This window comes from Camellia sinensis, chromosome 1 (genome assembly GCF_055761805.1).
Source record: "Camellia sinensis isolate YWXY chromosome 1, ASM5576180v1, whole genome shotgun sequence".
Lineage (NCBI taxonomy): Eukaryota > Viridiplantae > Streptophyta > Magnoliopsida > Ericales > Theaceae > Camellia > Camellia sinensis.
Genome location: NC_138961.1, coordinates 16,093,863 through 16,117,740, shown reverse-complemented (window position 1 = coordinate 16,117,740; position 23,878 = coordinate 16,093,863). Strand labels below are relative to the sequence as shown.

Below are 23,878 nucleotides of genomic sequence, written 5' to 3'. Positions count from 1 at the left end.
TTTCTATTTTATATATATCATTACTTATGATATTATCAATTAATAAAAAAATTGAGTATATGAACTATAAAACTAATTTTTGTGTGGATAAGGTAACAAAAATGCCAGGGCTCCGTGGCTTACCCAGCAAAATGACTAGAGAAAGTATTGTATAATTGAGATTCAATGTGAATTTCATCATAAAAAAATTAAATTCAGACTGCGCTTCACTTTTGTAATAAAAATTCAGATAACTCTTCTAGATTCTTAAAAAAAAATCATATAACTCTTCCAGATTGCTAGCTTTTCTGATCTAGGCCAACATCATACTAAAAGACAAAGCATTGCCTCCATCAGATCTCACCATCCACAGGGTTCTAGAAGGCCAAATTCAATATATATATGTATATATGAACTATATTCATTATAGATGCGACTCATCTCATTAATTTAAATCTATATCAGATATCTAATTTTCAATGTAAATTTCAGGATGAAAATTTATAATATTTAACATTTTTCTGTTGGTAAAAGATGCCTTTAAAATTTTGTAGGTAATATTGAGATTGCAAAACTTGTACTCCAATAACAATGGAAATAGTAAGCAAAAAATTAACTAAAAATAATCTTAAATTTTGACTTTTATAACAAATTAAATTCCGGGATACAGGGAAGATGCTATGTGCACCGGAAAGAAACAAATAACATAAAAAAGATATGTTCTAATCACCCAAACATTTCAATAGATTTGCTATACCAATTTTTGCGTAATTTGCTATCCTTACAAAGTTGCAACAACTGTTCTACCAACTCATCTATGTCTTCCTCTCCTCTCATTCTTATCTCTTCACTACTGAGTCTGCCATTCATGTCTCTCTTGACCTCCACATACACACCAATCTCCTCCACTAGTCTACTATTTATGGGCTGGTCCAAATGCATGGGCATGACTACAATTAGAACCCCAAACTTTAAACTTTCCATTATAGAATTCCATCCACAGTGACTCACAAAGCCACCAGTGCTTGAATCAGTTAAAATTCTTCCCTGTGGAGCCCAACCCTCCACAACCATTCCTCTCTCTCCTACCCTGCCAAGAAATCCCATTGCCAAAGCCTCTTCAATCTTAGCTTCCTCTCCCATAGGAAACCTAACAACTCATATGAAGTTAACATTGCTAAGCCCTAGACCATGAGCTTTTTCTTCAATCTCTTCCTCGGACATAAAATACTAACTGCCAAAAGAAACAAACACAGTGGAGGACTCATCCTTGCTATCAAGCCACTCCATGATCTGTGTGTGCGTGTTTTCATTAACAATTTCTTGAACAAGTGGACCAACTGGGACAACCTTCCTCCTATCAAGAACTGACAGATAATCGATGTATTTTCCTTCAAGCTCTCTAAACGTGTCGAACAACATAAAGTTGCAAGATGGTTGATCATTTACAGGGCAACTTGTATTCATTAGCAGAAGTCTCAACCATTCGGCGATACGGGATGTCAAGGAATCCTTGAAGGTGAATTTCCAGAAATGGGAATTCAGCACCACCATGGTCAAGGTTCTTAATCATGTGAAGACAAAAAGAAAACACCGTAGCTCCAGTAGTCACGAACTGAACTGCTTTAATATTATAAGAGGATGCAATCATTGGTGTGCATGAGGGCTGAAATGATTAATACGCACGTCTGGGCTTAGTGTGTTGAGGATGCTTGAGACACTTGGGATTGCCATATCAAAGGCTGTTCTGAGGGTGTAATTGAGATGAGTTGGTAGTCCATTGGTGGTGTGGTAGTGAGGAGGAAGCTCAGGCAATGATGGGAGGTGGATTTCGACTAGTGTGATGGAGAGAGAGTACTTCTCAGTGATTCTTTTCTTGATGGACTTGAGATTGATTGGTGTAGAACACAAATATACCAAGAAGTTTTTGTGTGCGAGTTTCTTGGCTAGTTCTAGGAAATGGAGATATGTGACCACGGACCAAAAATGTTGGCATTAGGACATTAATTTTGCTCTGTTTTGTATCCATGATTTCTCTCAGTTTCAGGTTTAACTTCCGTTCTGGTGATTGGTGATCAACACAACACTGTTGATGAGCTCAAAAACATTATATAAATTTTATATAACGATGTTGACGCATGAATACCCCGATGAAAACTAGTAGCCAATGCGTGAACTCAATAATATAAACGCGAGGGACAGAGACAAACAGGCAGGACTCTGGTGTCAGTGCTTGCGTATGGAATTTCGCCGTACACAATTCACTAGACTAGACAAACAGTTTAAATTCAAAGACTTCAGATTGGTATCAGTCATCAATCTAAAAGGAAGAGGAAACAGTTCAGCATTATTGGTATTAGGCAATTTTCTCATGTACACACAACACGGTGGTTGGTTTGTTCATCAAACATAGCTAAAGAAAGAAAGTTTTATTCTTATGGAAAAACTAACATGATTCATAAAATCAAACAAAAGTTGGGGAATTGTTCATTCTCAAAAGCAACTAACCAGTAGGAATTGTTCACTCTCACTGTCAATCATGTTTTAATTTGAACTTAATAAAACAAACACAAATCTTTCTTGTTGGAGAGCAAATAGAGCTTTCAAACCACATCAATCAAATTAAGTACAGGAAGCATAACAACAATTTTTAGGGTTTTATTAAAAAAATTCCTAAATCTTTTTAGGGTTTTATACAAAATTAGTAAATTATAATTCAACATTAGGGTTTTACTTTACATCGTAAATTTAATTTAGGGACATTTACACACAAGTCCTAATTTATGAACTTTATACTTCATTAAATCCTAACTAAGATTTTTTAGACTTTCAAGTCCTATTAAAATTTTAATAATCGGAATTGCTTTTCAAATAATAATTGTTCATCATTTATGATTATCTATAAAGGAACATGATAATTTGACATTTATTTTGATTTTTTCAAAAGTTTAAAACATAAACTTTCAAATTGAAAAAATTAAAAAAAAAAAAAATTATGTGCAAAAAAAAAAACTATTTTTTTAAGCCAACTATCACAATATAGACACGTATAGACACCAACTTCTCGAGTTAAAACATCAACTTTCAAATTGAAAAGTTGGGCTACAAACTTCTCGAGCTACCAAGCATTACCCTTTTCTAAGCCAACTATCACAATATAGACACGTATGCTATAATTTCGGTCAATTTAAACATAATTTTAATTAGTGATAAGTAAATGAAAAAGAGAGCAAAATTACAAGAGGTCAATTTCACTATTTTTAAATGTCCAAGAAAATATAAAACAGTCAAAAAATAATAGCAGTAGTTACAGAGAAAAATTATGAGGTGCTGTAAAAAACAAATACAAAGTGAAAATAATGAATTCGGTTAAATACTTTATACGCTTAAATCGAATATAAAGATCGTACGGTGAATCACATACCTTCAATAACAAACTTGATTCTCCCAGCGATGGAGTCAAGATCACAGTGATGAGTGTTACCCTTGAATCTACAATATAAAGGCTCTTGCTTGTTGTCCAATGACAGAGTTAAAAGCAGAACTCTATCAAGTCTCGTAACTTTGATATAATTATGTAACGTTGATATAATTATATTAACAACTTCGACAATAACGGACATCGTAACATTACATTTTTATCCTCCTTTACAATAATGAAATTATCTTTATATTGATGTATTTTGATTGTAAACCCTGTACTAACTTTCACATCAATAAAATTATTTCTTTTGCTAATCAAAATCACAACAAAATCCTATCCCACTTTCTTTTCTTTATTTATATTCATTTATTTATTGCTTAGAGTCAAAGAAATGAGGGACACTAATGACATGAGGCCTACAGAAGTATTTACTTACTAACACACACGATGAATTGGTAAAGGAAGGCGAGAGGTGGATGAAAGACGCATCCAATTCATGCACAATTGTAACTGCTCCCGTTGCCACTGTGGTATAGCAACAATGATTGAGACTCCTTTTTTTGAAGACCCCCATAAACCCTTTTAGATCTCCACCATTGATGGTGCCCCACATATACATGAGTGGGTCTCACACATACCTCAATAGTTGAGATTCAAAGGGGGTTGTGGGGGTCCCCTAAAAAAGGGGGTTCCAAGCATTTTTCGGTGTTTGCAGCTGCCATTTTAGGACCAGGCGGAAACATTAACGGTCATCCAATTTTTTCCAAACAGAAAGCGTTCATAATCTTCGGCACATCTGATGCATTTGCTCTTTTCTCATCGTTTACCTCTCTATGTTGATGTTCAGTCCATCCTTACTACTCGCTATGCAAAACAAGATTTTCACTATGCCTTACCCAATAAATTAATTATTGGTCTAGCAACGCTATTCGTCTCCATATTATAGCCTTTGGTGCTACACTCTATTTGAAATACAAAATCAGCTAACAATAACAGCACCCCTGTTCCAAAATCAAGCTGGAAGCACCAAATGAAAACTTAGGCCTCGTTTGGCTAGTTAACATTTTAGCCAAAACGTCAAAAAGTTACTAAAAAGGCCAAAAAGCCTATAACCTATACCAAAAAGTCAAAGATTCTCTTTTCTCTCTACTTTTTGCATATATTTTTGTAAAAAGGCAAAAAGTCACCTCAAACATACTAGTTTTTTTTACCTCATATTTTAACCAAAAAACCAAAAAGTTACTAAAATAGTCTATTCCCAAACGAGACCTTAAATGCTAACCCAACAATATCAAGCCTACAACATAAGCACCACAAATAAACAAACAAAGACAAACAACCCACCATCCCCAAGACAATACAAATACTGTGTTAGCATTGGACTAAGAAGCACGGACACAGATACGGATGCGGATGCGGACACGGATGCGAACACAGGACACGGCGATTTTAAAAAAATTGGGACACGGACACGGTAGAGACATGGCAATAGAATATGTTTTCATATATTTTTATTTTGTATCTAGATTAATATTACATCCACAAATAACCAATATTAACAAATATAACTCTAATTCTATATATTTAAAAAAAAAAAACACTTTTAAATTAACACTTACAGTTTATATCTTTTTCTTATGAATGATCTATTAAGTATTTAAATCTAAGAAAAAAATAATAAATATTCACCATTCAATATTCATCAAAAGTACTAAAGAAAATGGGGAAAAAGACAACTTAGCATGTCCCTAGTGTGCTCTCGGTGTGTCCCCTAAAAATAAATTAATTAAATAAAGGGACACATCAAATACGTGTCCCCGAAGTGTCCATGTGTCCAACACAGATACGGCACTTGTTTTGAAGTGTCGGTGCTTCATAGGCGCTGGACCAACCTCAAAACAAAGTGATCAACACTTCGGCGAAGTAGCCACAATCAGAGCCAAAATCACAGCAGTGGCAAAATCCACAAGAAATTTGAACAGTCCTCCAAATCTGATTAATTTCCTGGACCAAGGCTCCTCCTTATCTGCTGAAGACTAAAGACAAACTCATTCACTGAATAGAATCTCCCAAAAGAATTCGTCTTCATCCAGAGTGCCACTCTCACTTTGATAAGCTAACAAATCGAACAAACAACTTTGTGAAAAAGCTAGTGGGGCATATGCTACCGGAAGATCTAGCTCTAGGTGACACCAGATGAAGGACAGCCCTTCACAGGGCTGCAGGAACTGGCAACATTGAGGCAGCCAAACTGTTAGTGAACAAGAACCTGCACCTGCCAAATGCTCAGACCTGTGATAAACGAACTCCTTTGTTTTTTGCAGCTGCTCATGGTCATAGAAAGATGGTTCTTCACTTGTTGAGTGTCACTATTAGATGATGATAATGATGAGACAAAGCCTAAGCCCAGATTCTTGTCTCCTTCTCTGTTCAATGCCAATAACTTATTGCCATATTCTCAAAATCGAAAACTAACGGAGGATGGTACGAGGAAAGGGATAGATGATCTCAGGTGGCAATTGCTCGAAAGCCTTCTTCGTTCTGAAGTGGAACATCCTTCAACTTCTTCAAAAACAAAATCTATCCGTGTTAGTGTATTTGGCCACTTCACTCTCCTCTCTATGCATTACCTATTCTGCAATTTTCTCTATTGATGATTTATTTATTTAATTTTGGGTCAATTACACTTAATGTTTATTTTTATTGAAATCAATACACTTTTTTTAATGTTTTCACATATTTCAAAACACTTTTTACTTTAATTTCAATATAAACAACGCCCCAACAACACTCTTTATCATTTTTCATATAATAACTTTTTTTTTTGGATAAATATTTGTCATATAATAATTTCTCTTTTAGAAACGCTTAAACTCACCTAACTATTTGTTCTGTCTTTTAGGTGTTCTTCTGAAATTGGAAAACATCACAGAGGATAAAAGGAGATGCGATATTGAGAATGCTGCCAACGGCTTCATTTATGGTGTGCCTGACAGTAAAGCATTGAATCTCTAACTTCACTGTAGCCTTTAGACCTTTTTTAGTTATTTTTGAATAACAAGGGGTGAAGTGTTCCAAGGTCTAATTAGATTGGGTAAAGTGAATTTTGCTCTAAAAACTAAACTAACTGCAGTCATGAACTTAATACAAAAAAGTCCAAAAGACTAACCTAGACAAAGCTCTTAACTAGCGTGGTGCTAATACAATTCATGAGTTTTACCTATTTATAGTACTAGTAAATAAGCATCTCTAGCCTCGCACGTGGATGAGAAATAAAACTTCCATATTTTTCTTAAATTCTATGTAATTTTAGGTAAATTTTTACATAATTTATAACCTCTTATCCAAAAATATTATACAATATGTAATATCTATGTGTTGATAGGCCATAATTACAAACAAAACAAAACAAAATCACCAATGATATAGTAAAGATTAGGAATTCGGTGAGTAAGCATAATAATGATTCAAATAGTGTTTGCTACAAATTAAGATGCGTTAATGTTAATTCTCACAAAACAATCAAGCCTTTCACAAGCATAAGTAATTTTTATTTTCACAACTGTTTTTTTAAAGATGCTGCGATTAAACACTATATATAAGAATTGATCGTTTAGTGTGTGATTCAAAGATAATGATGATCATCTTTGTTACCAATTCGATACTACAAAAAGAGAAAATCAGAAGAAACACTAACCTTCTTTGATGGTTGTTGAGGCTGAGAAGCGAAGATGAATGAATCTCAAACACCTCCACCGCCTCAAGAAGCCAATCTACCACCTGCGCCGACAATCGCCGCTCTCCGGGCCGAACTTCCACTGCCACACCGGTCAATTGCGTGATCGATATCGGAGTAGATACTCGATGGTGGTGGGGCTGGTGAAGAAGAGGACGTAGGAGGCGGAGAGGGCGGGCGGACAAGTTATTTGGTGCTCATGTAATAACTAGCGGGCCGGGCACCGATGCTTGTGCCATTTTTTCTTTTTTTTTTAAAAAATATATATATATATATATACTGATAGACAACCAGGGAAATTCTTAATATACATCTTTTTAAAAATTGTGTATTATATATTTTTAGTTATGTTATTTTATTTTTGGAAGTAGGTCTTAATATGTGAACTTATTATTTAATATGTGCTATGATAATTAATAATATTTTTCATTAAACACAATTAAAAAACGTCACAAATTATTAATTTTTAGCGGCAGTTTGAAAATTTTGTCACAAAAAATGTCACTTATTATAAGTTTTAGTTACAATTTTAAAAATCATCACAAAAAAGTCATTAGTTTACAACTTTCAGTAACAGTTTAAAAAATTCATCATAGAAAAATATCAGTAATTGTAAGTTTTAGAGACAATTTATAAAAATCGTAATAAAAAAAGTCACTAATTGTCAATTTTTAGCGACATGCAAAAAATTGTTACAAAAAATTAGTTTTAGCAATGATTTTACTAACACTTATTTTCAATAGAACTTGATGTGAATTAAGCCAAACTATTATGATCTATTGGTAGTTTACCATTATTCTTTAGTTATGACTAATTTTTTTCTTTAATTATGACATTATTTTGATTATGACTCATACATTTTTTTGTTATGACTCATATTGTATTTAGTTATGATATTTTTTTTTTTTAGTTATGATTTAGAAAATTGAAATTATGTCTTTTTTTTTTTTAATTATAATGTGCATATGTTTCCCCTGAATTAGCTCGTCCGAATTGTTCTAATTATGTAAGTCAGGCGACCGACCTGGATGACCAGTGTTACCCTTATCAACTGCATTGTAAACCACAAATGTCACTCTTGTCAATTGGCATCCTCCCGGATAACTGGCATGTATAAATTCAGACTATTTGGGCGAGCCCAAATTTAGATGTAACATTGTTGTAAATTATTTTTTCTCAACTAATGTTTTGAAATTCGAACCGATGGTCAAATCAAAAAACAGATTGGACTAAGAGTCACTGGTTCAACCGTTGAGTCAACTAAAATCGAACATTGATGTCATAGTTATATATAAATCTATAAATTTATTAAAAAATATACTTGAAGAAAATTTTAAGTATTAGAAATATATTCATTTAAATTTTTTTTATATTTTAAAATACATATATATTATTACATAAATATATTTATCAAATATAGTTGTTTATATGTGGGGGGGAAAAATTAACTATACTTGTTTGAAAGAAATTGCAAAGGATTTAATAAATAATATATATGTGCATATGATTAAGGCTTTGTTTAGGAAGTGCGTTAACTTTTTAGTAATTTTAGTCTAGGTTAAAATGTCTTGTTTGGATTGAGTTTTTTGGCATGTTTGATTTTTTTGAGAGAAAAAGTGAAATGATTATAATTTGAATGTGACATTTTATCTTATTGACTTTTTAATTTATTTTATTTTTTTAACTATTTTAACCTTAGCCCCATACCAAACGAAGGCTAATAAGAAGTGTTGTCGGTGAGGTGGCAGGCGCTTTTGTTTCACTCTTTGAGGTCTAAAGTTCAGTCTACGTAAGTTTAAAATTTTTTGAAAGTTGACACACGCTTGTGGCTTTGGCTGATTTTCGCTAGACCGATTCTAGCAAAATAAGTCAGTTGAGGCTTTGGCCGATTTTCACGAAACCGATTCTTTCGGATTCTAGCAAAATTAGTCAGTTTTCCACAAAGGGTTGGGTTATTCGGACTGGACCAGACAATTGGTTCATATCAGAACCTGACCGATTCAGTTCAATTTTTAAAACATTGTTCTCAACATCACAAATTCATTAGGTAAACATATAAAAAATTATAAAAATGTGTGTTAAACAGCATTAAAAAGAACAATTACATTCTTGTTTAAGCATATAAACAGAATTTTTTTTACAACTGTTCGACTTTAGTTATTTATAGGAGCTCAATCCAATCCATAGGTCCATTTTAAAGATTTGTAAGCTCATAGATTTAAGTCCATAAGAACAATAACATGTTGATAAGGACAGACGCGCATTTGTTTGCATCTATGCCATTATCTGTTCAGAATAACAATTCTACAAACCAATTTCTCTCACTCACCGTTCGGAAGAAGCTAACTTTTCTAGTTATGGCTTGGAATGGGCTTTGGGATAGCGGCATTGTTTCTCTCTCTACAACAACAATGCTCTCTGTCTTTTCTTCTTGTTGGATCGGAGATGGATGGTTCAGTAGGAGGTGGTGAAGCCGCTGTCATCACCATCTCCAACGACAATGTGAACCGTGGTTCAATGGACCGGTACGACCCTCTGCTGTAGAGAAAGATTGCAAAATCGTCATGGAAAAAGCTTTGTGACAGCAGATCTGATAGTCGGAGGCTGGAGCACGCATCGATCAGAGTCTATTTCACTGTCTCGAGCCTCGCCGAATGTACATTCAAGGTCAAGAAGAACGGTTTGAGGAGGTTTCGAATGACGATGCTGTTGCGGAGCATGATCGCCCCTGTTGCTGTGGCATACCATAGTACAACCTATTCTAACCTATATCAATGAAACCCTAGTCTCTCTCCTTAAAGACGCCGGAGCTCTCTGGCTCTAATGGTAGCGATCTGGTCTACCACGACCGCAATATCGGTCAGATTCCAGCGAAGAACACTCCCGATCAGGACTATGTGGGTCAGATTCTGGCACCGTCGGGGATAAACTTGGCGACGGCATTGGCCGCCGAATGCCATTACCGGTCGACACATGATTCGGTTGATAATGGCGGTAATGAACACAGAAGTTGAATAGATAGATTCCAACAGAAGTTGAACACAAAAATTGAAAGAATATTTGAGAGAAACATTTGAACAGAGAGTGGGGAAAATGGAGAGAGAATTTCAACAGATACATTCTAACAGATAGATTTTTTGAACATATATTATCAACAAATAGGTTTTTTTAAGATATAATTTCACAAATAGATTTTTTGAACAGATAGACGTTCTTTTGACCAACAAATGCTCTTCATCACCAAATAACATTTTCCCTTTGATCTAATGCCATGTACCCCCTTTCAATTAGATTTATCACTAATTTTCTCTTATTTATATTGTGTCAGTTGTTTAGTTTTGATTAATTTTTTAAAAATTGAGTTTTTTATTTTCATATTATTTATTTTTAATGAATTTTTTTAATATTTTAAATAATTTTTTACTTTCTAGATGCACCAAACTTAGATGTACTTAAAAATCAAAATATTTATGAAAAAATATTTTAAATATTTAATAAATACACAAGAATACGAAAATCTACTAAATTTTTGTATCTTTTTTCTTTTGTATTTTTTTGTATTTGATAAAAATTTTAAAGACTTTTTTAATAAATATTATACTTTTTAAATGAATGTAGGTTAGGTGCATCTAAAAGATAAAATATTAAAATAATAAAATATTAAAATTTTGTTATTAAAAACAAAAAATATGAAAAATAAAAAAAAAATCCAATTGTTTAAAAGTTGACTCAATTTTCTAAAGCCAAACAAGATCATTAATATTCAGCTGTTTAATTATTACATCATATAACCGTTGATACAAGAAAAGTTCATATATGTTAAAAAAAAAATGAAAAAAAAATGTAAAGAAAATAATAATAACTTGAACACAAGATATAGAGAAAAGAGAAGTGATTGAGACCCACAATCACCAACCCCCACCACCCATTTATTTCCTGTTCTCTGCTCTTTCTTTTTTCGTATGCTTCTCTTCTTCTATCTGATTAAAGGAATGATCCCTCAATATATAGAAAGAAGTTCAATATATGGAAAGAAGTCCAATAGTAAAATTATTATTACAACTACCAAATAGTGAAATTATTAACGATGTCTCCTAGGTCCTGTTTGTTTGGCGGATTAAGTTGAATGAGATTGCTAGTGAGATGATTGTTAGGGAAGAGATTGTTAATATGGGAATTTTTAGTGATGAGATTAAGTAAAAGTGTGTTTGTTTTGATGATAATGTAAGAGATGGTTAGTGATGGGATTGTTAAATTGTTTTTATATTAAAAAAATTAAAACAAACATGTGCACTTGGTCAAAAAAATAAAATAAATTTTGTATATAAAATAGATTCAATCCCCTCACTATTTTTCTAATCCCACCCACAAGAAAGCCACCAAACAAGTTATAATGGGACCCACCTCCTTACTACTCCAATCCCACCCCTTAATCTCCCAAACAAACAAGACCGTAAGGCGTGTTTGATTCGCGGGATAAGGGGGTGGACTATCCACTATTTGGATTGTAATCCAAATAGTGTTCTTTATCCGCCGTTTAAATTTTTTTTAGTCTGCCGGACTCCATGTCTGGCCAAACTCCTTATCCCCCATATGGGGGACTATTGTGTCCTGGGGGGTATGAGATTGTTTTGAGGGGACTAATCACTGTTTGCATTAGATGATGAAATGACCATTTTGACCATCTACTATTTAATTATGTATTATATTTAATAAAATTCAATAAAATTTAAATGTCTCAATTTAAAAATAAAATAATTTTATTTAACTTTTATTGATGTTTTATTTATTTAATTTTTTAAAATAATTTTTTATAGATATTTTATTGATGTTTTATTTTATAATTTTGTTTATGTTTTATTTAATTTCATTATTTAAATTTAATAGATGTTTTATTTAATTTCATTTTTTGATTATTATTATTTTTAAAAACAAATTTATTTAAAATTTTAATTAAAAAATAATATATATTTTTATTGATATTTTATTTATTTATTTATTTATTTTAAAAAAAATAAATTTATTTAATTGTGTAAAAAATAAAATAAAATAAATTTTTATTTAATCTAGCTAAAAATAATTAAAATATTAAAGATATGTTTAATATTGCTATTACTTAGTAAACAATTTAAAAAGGGTAAAATAGTCATTTGTTCATTTATCATATCCAGTCCGTCCAACCAAACGTTGGATTCACTAAAAATAGTTATTTCCAGATATCTAAGTCCATGAAAAAACAAACACATGATACATATCCAATCTAACCAAATAGTTCGGGGGATTCACAGCCCTAAAACTCAAGTCCGATGGATTCTAATCCTCCCTTATCCAGTCCGTCCAATCAAACACACCCTAGGATTATACACCTATAAAGGCCATCACCAAAAATGTGTTCAGTCATATTTGTCTCCACATGTTTCATAACAATATAGATTTTATTAGTTTATATAACATTTTTCTTTTTTTAAAAAGAGGAGATGGGGCTAAAAGTATTCTCCTCCCAAAGATCCATCATATTGTTTTTTTCAAGAAGATTCAAGTTTACTGCAGTAAGGATAGCTCAAAAATTAGTACAGCTGTCATCGGGGGGCGAAACCAAAATTTTATTAGAGCGTCAAAATATGAGTATTTTCTTTTACAGATTCTTTCCATATTTTCCGCAACAATACAATTTCAAAAACTTAATTGATGTATATATTTATCATCCATTTCCCCTCACTCCCTTTGACCCCCTCTCTTTTTTGATTGGCTACTTTTTCTTTTACTTTTTTTTTTCCTCTTTTCCTCCAATCACCACCCGCCACGTGTGTACAGAGGTTGTGGAGGTGATGATTAGAGGGAGTCTCTATCAACGCTCATTATGTAATGATGCTAATTATGGTATCAACATATCAAAATTTGTTAAGAATCAAACGTGTCAAGTTTTTCATTTTTTTTCTTATGCTGCAATGTTACTTGTTAATAACGCTTTGTTTAATTTTAGCGGAAAATATTTTCCAATGAAAAATACTTTTTTTACAGAAACTTTTTTTAAAAAATGTTTTTCATTGAAAAAGTTTTTCTATGTTTGGCTGTATTTTTGAAATGTAATGCATTAATAGTTGCATGCATTAGTGGTCGTAGTAGTGGCGGGCACGGGGTGGAGGTGGAGGTGGAGGTGGAGGTGGAGGTGTTGGGGTGGTGGGAGCGGGGCGGTAGTGGTGGTGGTGGTGGTGGCAGTGGTAGTAATGAGGTAGTGGTGGTGATAGTGACCAGCGTAGAGGTAGTAATGGTGGTGGTGGTGGTAATGGCAGCGACGATAGCTTATTTTCCTTTGATTGTGAAAAATATTTTCTATTAATTTTTATTTTTTGTTGTACCAAATATCAAAAACTATAAAAGAAAACATTTTCTAAAAAATGTTTTCTGCCAAAATACACGATGTATAAGAGCCAAGCTAAATTCTAACATTGGAACACAGAAAAGCCACTCTAACAATTTGCACGCAGTGGCGGAGCTAGAAATTTGATATAGGGGGCACCTATTAATTATAATTTCAAAATTTTTCTTTCCCAATCAATAACAACTCAGTGTTTGATTCAGTGAAATTAACATTTAGTTCTTAAATTTGCATATCCAAAATAGTATAGAATAATTCAGCACGATAGTGATGTAGGTTTGTAATTTCTTGAGCATTGTGCCTTTTTCTCCCTCGAACTACAAACATATCATTCATTTGGAGAACATCAATTTCATGCTTTTATGTATATTAATATTAATAAATTTAAAATAAGAGCAAAATAAAAAAATTCATGTTATTTTAATTTTTTATTTTTTTTAAAAATAATTAATATTTTAAGATAATAAAAAATAAAATAAGAAATTAATATTTTAAAATGAAAAGGAATAAAATTTATAATCTTCATAATTAACAACAGATCCATCGAGGGTACATATACCACTATATAGGTTTATTTTAGAAAATTAATTAAAAGTTAATTTTTTTACTTTTTAATTTTTTTTAATCATATTATTTCTCTATTTTTTTATAAAAAATTTAAAAATTAATTTTTAACCTATTTGTGTTGTAATCAGCCTGCAAAGAGGAGAATCCTATTAAATACTAATTTCTCTCTCTCTATATATATATATCCATTAAAAACAAAATGGTAGAGGCATTGGTGTTTGTGTCACCAAGTAGCAAATTTTCCGAATCTTTTAACACACACTCCACACAGTGCAACTGGTGATTATGTCACCGAATAACAAATTTTTCGAATCTTTAACATACTCCACATAGCACCAAAAAAAAAAAAAAAAAAAAAAAAAAAAAAAAAAAAAAAAAAAAAAAAACATTGAAAAGTCAGGGGGGCACGTGACCCCCTTGCCCCTACATGGCTCCGCCTGTGTTTGCACGTACTATAGAAAAATGTTAAATATAGACAACTTTTGCTAGTGGAACTATAATTCACTTATTGCATAATGTATTCTTTTTTTTTTTTTAAAAAAAAAAAAAAACCTACTTCAAATTGGCCATCCTTGTGACATTGTATTATCATACTCCATGCCGACCCATTCTTTTTTTTTTTTTTTGATCGGCAAAAAGAAAGAACTTTATTGGTGTAAGAGCAAAGTACAAGGTACAGACAAGTTACATCAATAAAGAGAGACAGGTGCAAAAGCATCACGATGAGCTAAATCATCCCAACTAGGTTGGCACAAAAAAGATTATCCTATCATTTGCTAGCACCACCTGAGTTGGTGAGCAACCAACCAAAGAAATAGAACAAAACACCTCAACAAAACCGTCCACAGCTGAGCATAACAAACCAACACAGATTAGCAAATCATATCAGTTTTGTCACGACCAAAATCCGCCTCTATAGGTTTAGTATTGTAACCGGCCGGTAATCCTTGGATTACCAAAAGCCTCTCAACAAAATGACATATAATATAAGGGGCTGCAGAAGCAATTATAGAAACATACATTGTCCATAGAGCTGTGATAATGTATATGAGACAAAAATTTTCAAATATATATGTTTGTGTGTGTCATAACACGATAGTCTTACGTCACTCATAACCACAGATATAATCAAGAAGGGAAACTTGTCCCTATATATACTGAAAAGCAAAAACAAAAAACAGAAACATTCTTATCAGGTTTACAGAACTTGAATTTTTCAAAAAGGAACCTCCTCAGGAGGCACAGTGGTTGGCTGACTCAAACACTCCAGGCTGTAGCTTAAGCATGGTCACGTGCTTGCTCACCTACATACATAAAATAAATAGTGAGCGGGAGCCCAGTGAATAATAATAGAGTAAAGGGTTTAAATGAACGATGTCCACATCAGATTCATAAATCAGAGTTCATATCAGATATAGGTTTACAATCATATTCTAGTTCACACTTCATACAGAAATCAAAGTTCATGCTTAATCATACATGGTACATCCATTAGCGTTATTATGCTTGTTAATTCCTTAAAAGAACCTCTGGTACCGAGAAACTTGTATCTTGCTTGAACCACGGTATTATTACCCTCGGGCAAGGGCCTTGTAACCACGGTATTAATTGTTACCCTCGAGCAACGGCCTTGTACTTGTGTACCACGATATTATTACCCCCGGGCAAGGGCCTTGTGCTAAGGATGCCACAATTACATTTCAGAAACTTGGACCATTATTCATTGTACGGAATATAACATTACATAAAACAGATCTTAATTCATATCATTTAGAAAATAATTAAAGTTAAACATAGCTTTGCTAAGTTATTACTCACAAATGACTCCACTTGCAGAACAGACAAATCAGATGACTTGGGACGCGTGACCTACACATACATAGCAGAAACACATAATGAAACACACACTCGGTTAGTACTCAACTTCTTTCGTTTCATTCTTAGTGTGTTTCTAAGTCTTAACCTCTTATTGAGTTTTAATCATGGCCTAGAAGTGTCTAGGATGCAATAAGGATGCTAAAATGCACTTGCACACATTTAACAAAACTTGTTGAAAATAGGGGTCCCGCTCGAGCGCAACTTCCCTTGCTCAAGCGGACATACAAACATGTGAGGGAACGCTCGAGAGTAACTTCTCCCGCTCGAGAGGTTTGTAAACTTTGAAAAAGTACTGGTTAAGTGAAATCCCCGCTCGATTCTCGCTCGAGCATGAGACTCATGACTTTGCTCGAGCGCAACTCTTGCTGCTCGAGCGGTCTACAAAACATGAAAACTTCTGGGAGTATGCATTTCACGCTTGAGCAGACTTCAAGTCGCTCGAGCAAAAATGTAAGATCACAGAGTGTCCGCTCGAATGCAGATTCTGATACTCGAGCGGAAGTGCAGAATCTGGAATTTCCATATTGTACTCCCAAACTCCAAACTTAAATTCAAAGTCATTAAACTCAACCTTTGGGCCCCCAAAACTTGAGAAAACAAGTCTAAACTTGGAAAACTTAAAGAATTGAAAATCATTTCATAAAATCAAGGCCCAAAAGCATGTCAATTGACCAAAAATCCTAACTTAAAATATACAAAACATGCCATGTATGCAATGGTTTGACTCGAAAGCTTCCAAAACATGATCAACTGGTATAAATTGATACAACACAAGATGAATTCTCAAAACACATGTAGGATGAGTGCATGCAAATCTAAATTCCTTGAAATCAACCTCCAAACTTCATGAATTACACATGTATGTGAAAATTCTTTGATTTCAAACTCAAGATGCTATGATATATGCATGCATGTATGGAATGACTTAACCTTCTTCAATTCTAGCTCAATTCCCTTATGAATTCACCTCATTCACTTGGTTCCATGCATTAATCAACTACATTACAAAGCCAAAGATTAGAATTCTTACCTAGAGTCTCAATTGTACAAGTATAGAAGTTCACCTCTCAATTCTCTAGCAAATTCCTTGTTGAAGACTTCTCATTGGTCTCTCACTCTCTCTACATGTTTGTGTGTGTGTGTGTGAGCTCAAGATGTGTTGGAGTGAAAGAAAAGAATGAGTGGGAGCACTTAAGAAGCCTTATATAGGCTTGCCTAATGATAGTTAATTAAGACTAATCAAATAAGCCATTAAATTAATCTAATTTAATCGTTCAGAACCAAATTTTAATTAAATCTACTATAAAATTCTAAAAATTCTAATTAGCACATAAATCAAATCAGTTTCTGAATTGAATGCCAATAAGGCCTTCAATTCGCAAACCGAAGCAAAAACCTGAACAGATCTTTCTATGTAAAACAGATACAAACACAAATAATGCAACATATGATGCAAAATTTCACTTTAATTTCTTATTAGGCATAATTAAGCATGGATTAACGTTAATCATGGGTCGGGATTGTTACAAGTTCAACAGAGCATACCAGCAGTCCACAATTGATTAGCAGAGCATACCACAAAAACAAGACCAGTAGCAGAGCATACCAGCGGTAGAGCATATCACAAAGTAGGAGAGCATAACAAGGAAAACAGCAGCAGAGCAACCTCAGTTCAGCCACTCATCCACATGCTACTAGTTCACCTTGATTCAATGTAATACTCTGCTACACAACACCCCTACTACACAACAGCAATACAGATTACAACAACAGACAGATCATAACAGACCAGTGCAGAACAGGAAACAACATATCACAACAAAAAGATCAAAGCAGCAAACTAGTTAAATAGACAACAACAAATCATTGAACAAGCAAACAAATCATAGCAGCAAATCACCTCCATTGTTTCCCCCACACAGGCCCAGTACACAGACTCACTAGAGGAACTATAAGCAGCTTCTAACTTGTTGAATATTGTAGACAAACTCATCTACCTTATACTCTTGCCCAAATGAATGTGCTTTTATCCAAAGGGCCACTCTAGTTTTAATTAACTCACAGAGGTCATCACAAATGGGTTGCAAATCATTGAACAAGCAATCATTCCTACATTTCCACAGGCACCACAAACCAGCAATCAAAACTAATCTCCACAATTGTTTCTCCCTTTTTCTGTAAGTCCACCCTATCCATCGGTGCATAAGTATGACCACGGAGCTAGGGGAGTCTCATTGTAACCCCCACCAGTTGATTATGGTGGACCGTACTTTCTAAGCAAAGGGGCAGATCAATAGAACATGATTGAGTGATTTAATATCCGCATAACAAAACACACACTCATTACTGCCTTCATTACTTAGGATACGAATTCTATGTAAATAATTTGAGGTCTTTAACCTCCCTTTCCAAACTAACCATGAGAGAAATTGGGCTTTAGGAGGAGAAAGATTGTGCCAGATCAAGTCAAGAATTTGTAGAGCAGGACCATTAGATGATTCACACCAATTAATAGGGCCTTTAACACCAAAAATACTCGTAGGATAAGCTTTTGACAAATTACTATCATTATAATCCAATCTCAATTCAGGGCCCTTACCTAGAATGTCATGCCCCCAAACCACCCCTAGTAGTTTGGTGCCGTGATGGCCAGTAATCCGTGATTACCGAAGGCCAACTTACAAAAAAAGAATCACACACAATCAGAGTATAAAGTATGGGGCTTACAAGTGCGGAATCAATATGTACTGAATCTAAATAGTCCATGAGAGCCGTGCATAAGTCCAATGAAATGACATACATCTTGATAAAGTCTTACAACTTAGATACAATAGGGAAATGAGATACAAAATACATCTTGACCAAAAGGCTTCTCAAGCCGACGTATACAAGTACACATGAAACATAAGCTAAGAAGCATGATCTTCAAGATGGTACAAAATGCTAATCCAAAACATGTCGGCAATGCACCCAAAAACACATCGGCATCACGTCTAGGCCTCATTGCCTTCTTGTTCATCACCTACATATATATAGAGAGGGTGAGCTTGGATACTCAGTGAATGATATTAGAAATAAATGTTTTTGCATGATTGATATCCAAGATCTCTTTCAAAACAATACATAGCATACTTTACAATCAAGGGAAAAATCAAGTTCGTTGCCGGCCTTTCTAGTTCCTTTGATGTTAATAACATCTACATATTACAAGGGGCGATGACATATCAAGACAAGAGTGCAGTTGCATTATAGTCCCCTGCAACTAAGGACTTTCAAGACAAGAGTGCAGTTGCATTATAGTCCCCTGCAACTAAGGACTTTCAAGACAAGAGTGCAGTTACATTATAGTCCCCAATTTCAAATTCTAACTCCCTCCTTCTCTGGTCGGCATAACTCTTCTGTCGACTCTGTGCGGTTTTAATCCTCTGCTGAATGAGTTTGATCTTTTCAGTTGTCATCTGAACCAACTCGGGGCCAATTAGAGCTTTGTCTCCTACTTCGGTCCAACATATCGGCGATCTGCACTCCCTCCCATACAAAGCTTCATACGGCGCCATGCCTATGCTGGCTTGATAACTGTTGTTGTACGCGAACTCCACTAATGGCAAATGCGATTCCCAACTTCCCCGGAAATCCAACACGCACAGTCTGAGCATGTCTTCGAGTGTCTGAATCGTTCTTTCTGTCTGTCCGTCGGTCTGGGGGTGAAAGGCTGTGCTAAATCTCAACTCGGTTCCCAAGGCTCCTTGTAGACTCTGCCAAAATCTAGAAATGAACTTCGGATCTCGGTCTGACACAATGGACATCGGCACGCCATGAAGCCTAACGATCTCATTCATGTACAATTCGGCAAGTCGGTCGGCATTGAATGTAGTCTTGACAGGCAAGAAGTGGGCTGACTTAGTAAATCTGTCGACTATAACCCAAATGGAATTCATACATTTTTGCGTCCTCGGCAAACCCACTACGAAATCCATGGAGATGTGCTCCCATTTCCACTCAGGAATTGACAAGGGTTAAAGAAGTCCTGCCGGTCTCTGGTGTTCTGCCTTCACTTGCTGACAACACAGACACTGAAATACAAACTCGGCTATCTCTCTCTTCATGTTTGGCCACCAAAAGGTCCGCTTTACGTCCCGATACATCTTGGTGCTCCCTGGATGAATGGCAAACTTGGAGCTATGGGCCTCTTGCAAAATCTTCCTTTTCAATTCTGGCACGTCGGCCACGCACAATCTTCCTTCAAACTTAAGCACTTGATTTTCCATGGTGTATCCTGGCCTCGGCTTGGTGACGAATTCATCAACTACCCTTCTTGAGGAATTTATCCTCCATCTGTCTGGTCCTCACTTCCTCAATAATGGTCGGTTCCACTGAAATCGTTGTCAGGCACGCCAAACTTCCAACTAACTTCCTGCTCAATGCGTCGGCTACGGAGTTTGCCTTACCTGGATGGTATTGAATCTGCATGTCATAATCCTTCAATAACTCAAGCCATCTTCTCTGTCTCATATTTAACTCTTTTTGAGTGAACAAGTACTTCAGACTCTTGTGGTCGGTGAAAACTTGACAAGATGCTCCATACAAGTAATGACGCCATATCTTTAAAGCAAAAACCACGGCAGCCAGCTCTAGATCATGGGTAGGATAGTTCTTTTCATTGGGCTTCAACTGACGAGATGCGTACGCTATGACTTTACCTTTTTGCATTAACACGCAACCCAAACCCTTATGTGAAGCATCACTGTAAATCTGAAATTCCTCATTAGCCGATGGTAGTACAAGAACTGGTGTTGTAACTAACCTCGTCTTCAGCTCCTGGAAGGCTGATTCTCTTTCATTGGTCCATTCATAAGCTGCTCCCTTCTTAGTTAGTTGTGTCAATGGCACTGCAATCCTCGAGAAATCCTTCACAAACTTTCTGTAATAACCTGCCAAACCCAGAAAACTACGAACCTCGGACACGTTGGTCGGCGTCGGCCAATTCACAATGGCCTCAATCTTACTGGGGTCAACTGATATACCATCTTCATTAATCACATGCCCTAAAAATGAAATGCTGGAAAGCCAAAACTCGCATTTACTCAGCTTGGCGTACAACTTCTTATCTCTCAAGATTTGCAGGGCGAGTCTCAAATGATTCTTGTGCTCGCTTGTACTTTCGGAGTAGATCAGTATGTCGTCAATAAAAATAATTATGAACTCATCTAGATACGGCTTAAAGACTCTGTTCATCAAGTCCATGAATGCTGCTGGGGCATTGGTTACTCCGAAGGGCATTACCAAAAATTCGTAGTGGCCATATCTCGTCCGAAAAGCAGTTTTCTCAATGTCTTCGGCTTTAACCCTCAACTGGTGGTAGCCCGACCTAAGGTCAATCTTGGAAAAGACTCGTGCTCCTCGTAGTTGATCAAGCAAATCATCGATTCTAGGCAATGGGTACTTGTTCTTAATGGTCACCTTATTAAGTTCTCTGTAGTCAATGCAAAGACGAAGTGTGCCATCCTTTTTCTTAACAAATAGAACGGGTGCTCCCCACGGTGAAGTGCTCGGCCTAACAAATCCTTTATCCAACAATTTTTGTAATTGCGATTTCAGTTCTCTAAGTTCGGCTGGGGCCATTCTGTAGGGTGTTTTGGAGATGGGTTGTGTTCCTGACAGGATGTCCACAGTAAACTCTATTTCCCTATCGACAAGGTGGCCAGGCAACTCATTTGGAAAGACGTCGGGGAATTCCTCAACAACGGGTATGTCGGCTAACTCAACACTTCCATTCAAATCACTTAGTATACTGCACAAATAACCCTGACATCCTTTTTGGATCAACTTATAGGCTTTCATGGATGAGATTAAGTAAGGTGGGGGTACTACTCCTTTACCCTGAAAAATGACCTCGGCTTGGCTTGGGGTCTTCAATGTGACGCTCTTAGTAACACAATTAATGGATGCATGATTCGCTATTAACCAATCCATTCCCAATATGACATCGAAGTGAGTCATGCTTAATGGCATCAAATCAACTAACTCTACACCCCCAATCACAACAATACACGCCCTATAAATGGATGTAACAATCATATTCCTCCCAGATGGAGTAGACACAGATAATACATAATCAAGGAGTTCTAATTTCCTATTCAACTTCTCGGCGAATATAGCAGACACAAATGAATGCGTAGAACCCGAATCAATCAATACGTATGCATCTTGAGAACAAATTGGAAGGGTACCTGACACTACCGCCTCGGCATTCTGGGCGTCTCCTGGTACCAATGCAAAAACTCTGCCTTGCCTTGCCTTGCCTGTATCCTCCCGATGTTGTTATTCTGTGCAGGGCCCGAGGTGCTCTCATTCTTCCTTCTGTCGTCAGCCCTTGCCTTCGGGCAGTCCTTCACACGATGACCTATCTCGCCGCACTCATAGCAAGCTTCTGTTGCCCAACGACAAACCCCGAAATGTAGCTTTCCACAACTCGCGCACACCGGCTTAGCGTTACCTTCCTGATTTGAGTTGCCGGAACTATCCGTACTCATCTTCTTCTTGGCATTGAACGGAACTCGGCGATTATCATAATTCTGTCTCTTCCTCTGACCCTCACCTGAACCCTGGTATCGGTTCAAATTAGTTTCAGCCAGGATGGCCTTGTCCAGTACTCCGGCGTATGTCGGCATATTGAGCATGTTGACCCGATCTTGTATCGGTCCACGCAACCCACTTTCGAACTTCCTCGCCTTTCGGTATTCGTCGTCAACCATATGAGGCGCATATCTCGCCAGTTCAGTAAATGCACGATCATATTCTGCGACTGTCTTGTTCCCTTGCATCAGATTCTGGAACTCCGTGGTCTTTCGGTCTCGGACGCTAAGGGGGAAATGCTTGTTGTAGAACAACTCCAAAAATTTTGCCCAAGTCAAACCCGGATTGCTTTCTCGGACCATCATCCACCACCTACGAGCATCGTCGTCTAATGTGAACGCTGCCAGAGATACCTTCTGGGCGTCTGTACTGGGGAAAATTTCAAACAACTTCTCCATCTCTAAAACCCATGCCTCGGCTTTCATTGGTTCTATACCTCCTTGAAATCTCGGCGGTTTCATTTTCTTGAACTCTCTGATTAGGGTTATCGTGTCGTTTCCATACAAAGCTTGCTGTAGAGGCACTTGTGGCACTGGAGGGGGTGGAACTGTATATCGGCCATTCATCTGCTCGGCCTGTGTGGAAGTGGTACCAGTATCCTGTGGCCTAGGTTGTCTCTGCTCACGAACCAAGCCTTCGACTAACCTTTCCAATCTCTCTAATCTATCTTCTGAACGATCTCGGCCAACCGAAGGTCTACCTCTCCTCATGATGCTAGGAGGATGCAAGATGAGACTTTAAAACAACTGAACAGATAATACGTATACAAGTAACAAACGTCTATGCCGAAGTGATGCACACGTAGTCAAGTAGCAAGCAATATGATGCAATCCTAACATCGTTCTAAGGGAAATCCTATGCTCTTTAGGACTCAAGTGCGTGAACAACGTATACCGAGGAACTTGTGCTCTGATACCAATCTGTCACGCCCCCAAACCGCCCCTAGTAGTTTGGTGCCGTGATGGCCAGTAATCCGTGATTACCGAAGGCCAACTTACAAAAAAAGAATCACACACAATCAGAGTATAAAGTATGGGGCTTATAAGTGCGGAAGCAATATGTACTGAATCTAAATAGTCCATGAGAGCCGTGCATAAGTCCAATGAAATGACATGCATCTTGATAAAGTCTTACAACTTAGATACAATAGGGAAATGAGATACAAAATACATCTTGACCAAAAGGCTTCTCAAGCCGACGTATACAAGTATACATGAAACATAAGCTAAGAAGCATGATCTTCAAGATGGTACAAAATGCTAATCCAAAACATGTCGGC

General features: G+C 35.9%; 1 long non-coding RNA gene and 1 pseudogene across 1 annotated transcript; both read right to left on the bottom strand.

Annotated features, from left to right (window-relative positions):
- Window positions 1-705: 705 nt before the first annotated feature.
- LOC114295810 (mogroside IIIx synthase pseudogene) lies at window positions 706-1,533 on the bottom strand (annotated as a pseudogene).
- A 3,425-nt stretch (window positions 1,534-4,958) lies between these two features.
- LOC114295800 (uncharacterized) lies at window positions 4,959-7,368 on the bottom strand. Its single transcript, XR_003641005.2, has 2 exons — window positions 7,101-7,368; window positions 4,959-5,968 (listed from the first exon to the last, which is right to left on the bottom strand). It is a non-coding gene; the product is annotated as an uncharacterized LOC114295800 (long non-coding RNA).
- Between the last annotated feature and the right edge of the window lie 16,510 nt (window positions 7,369-23,878).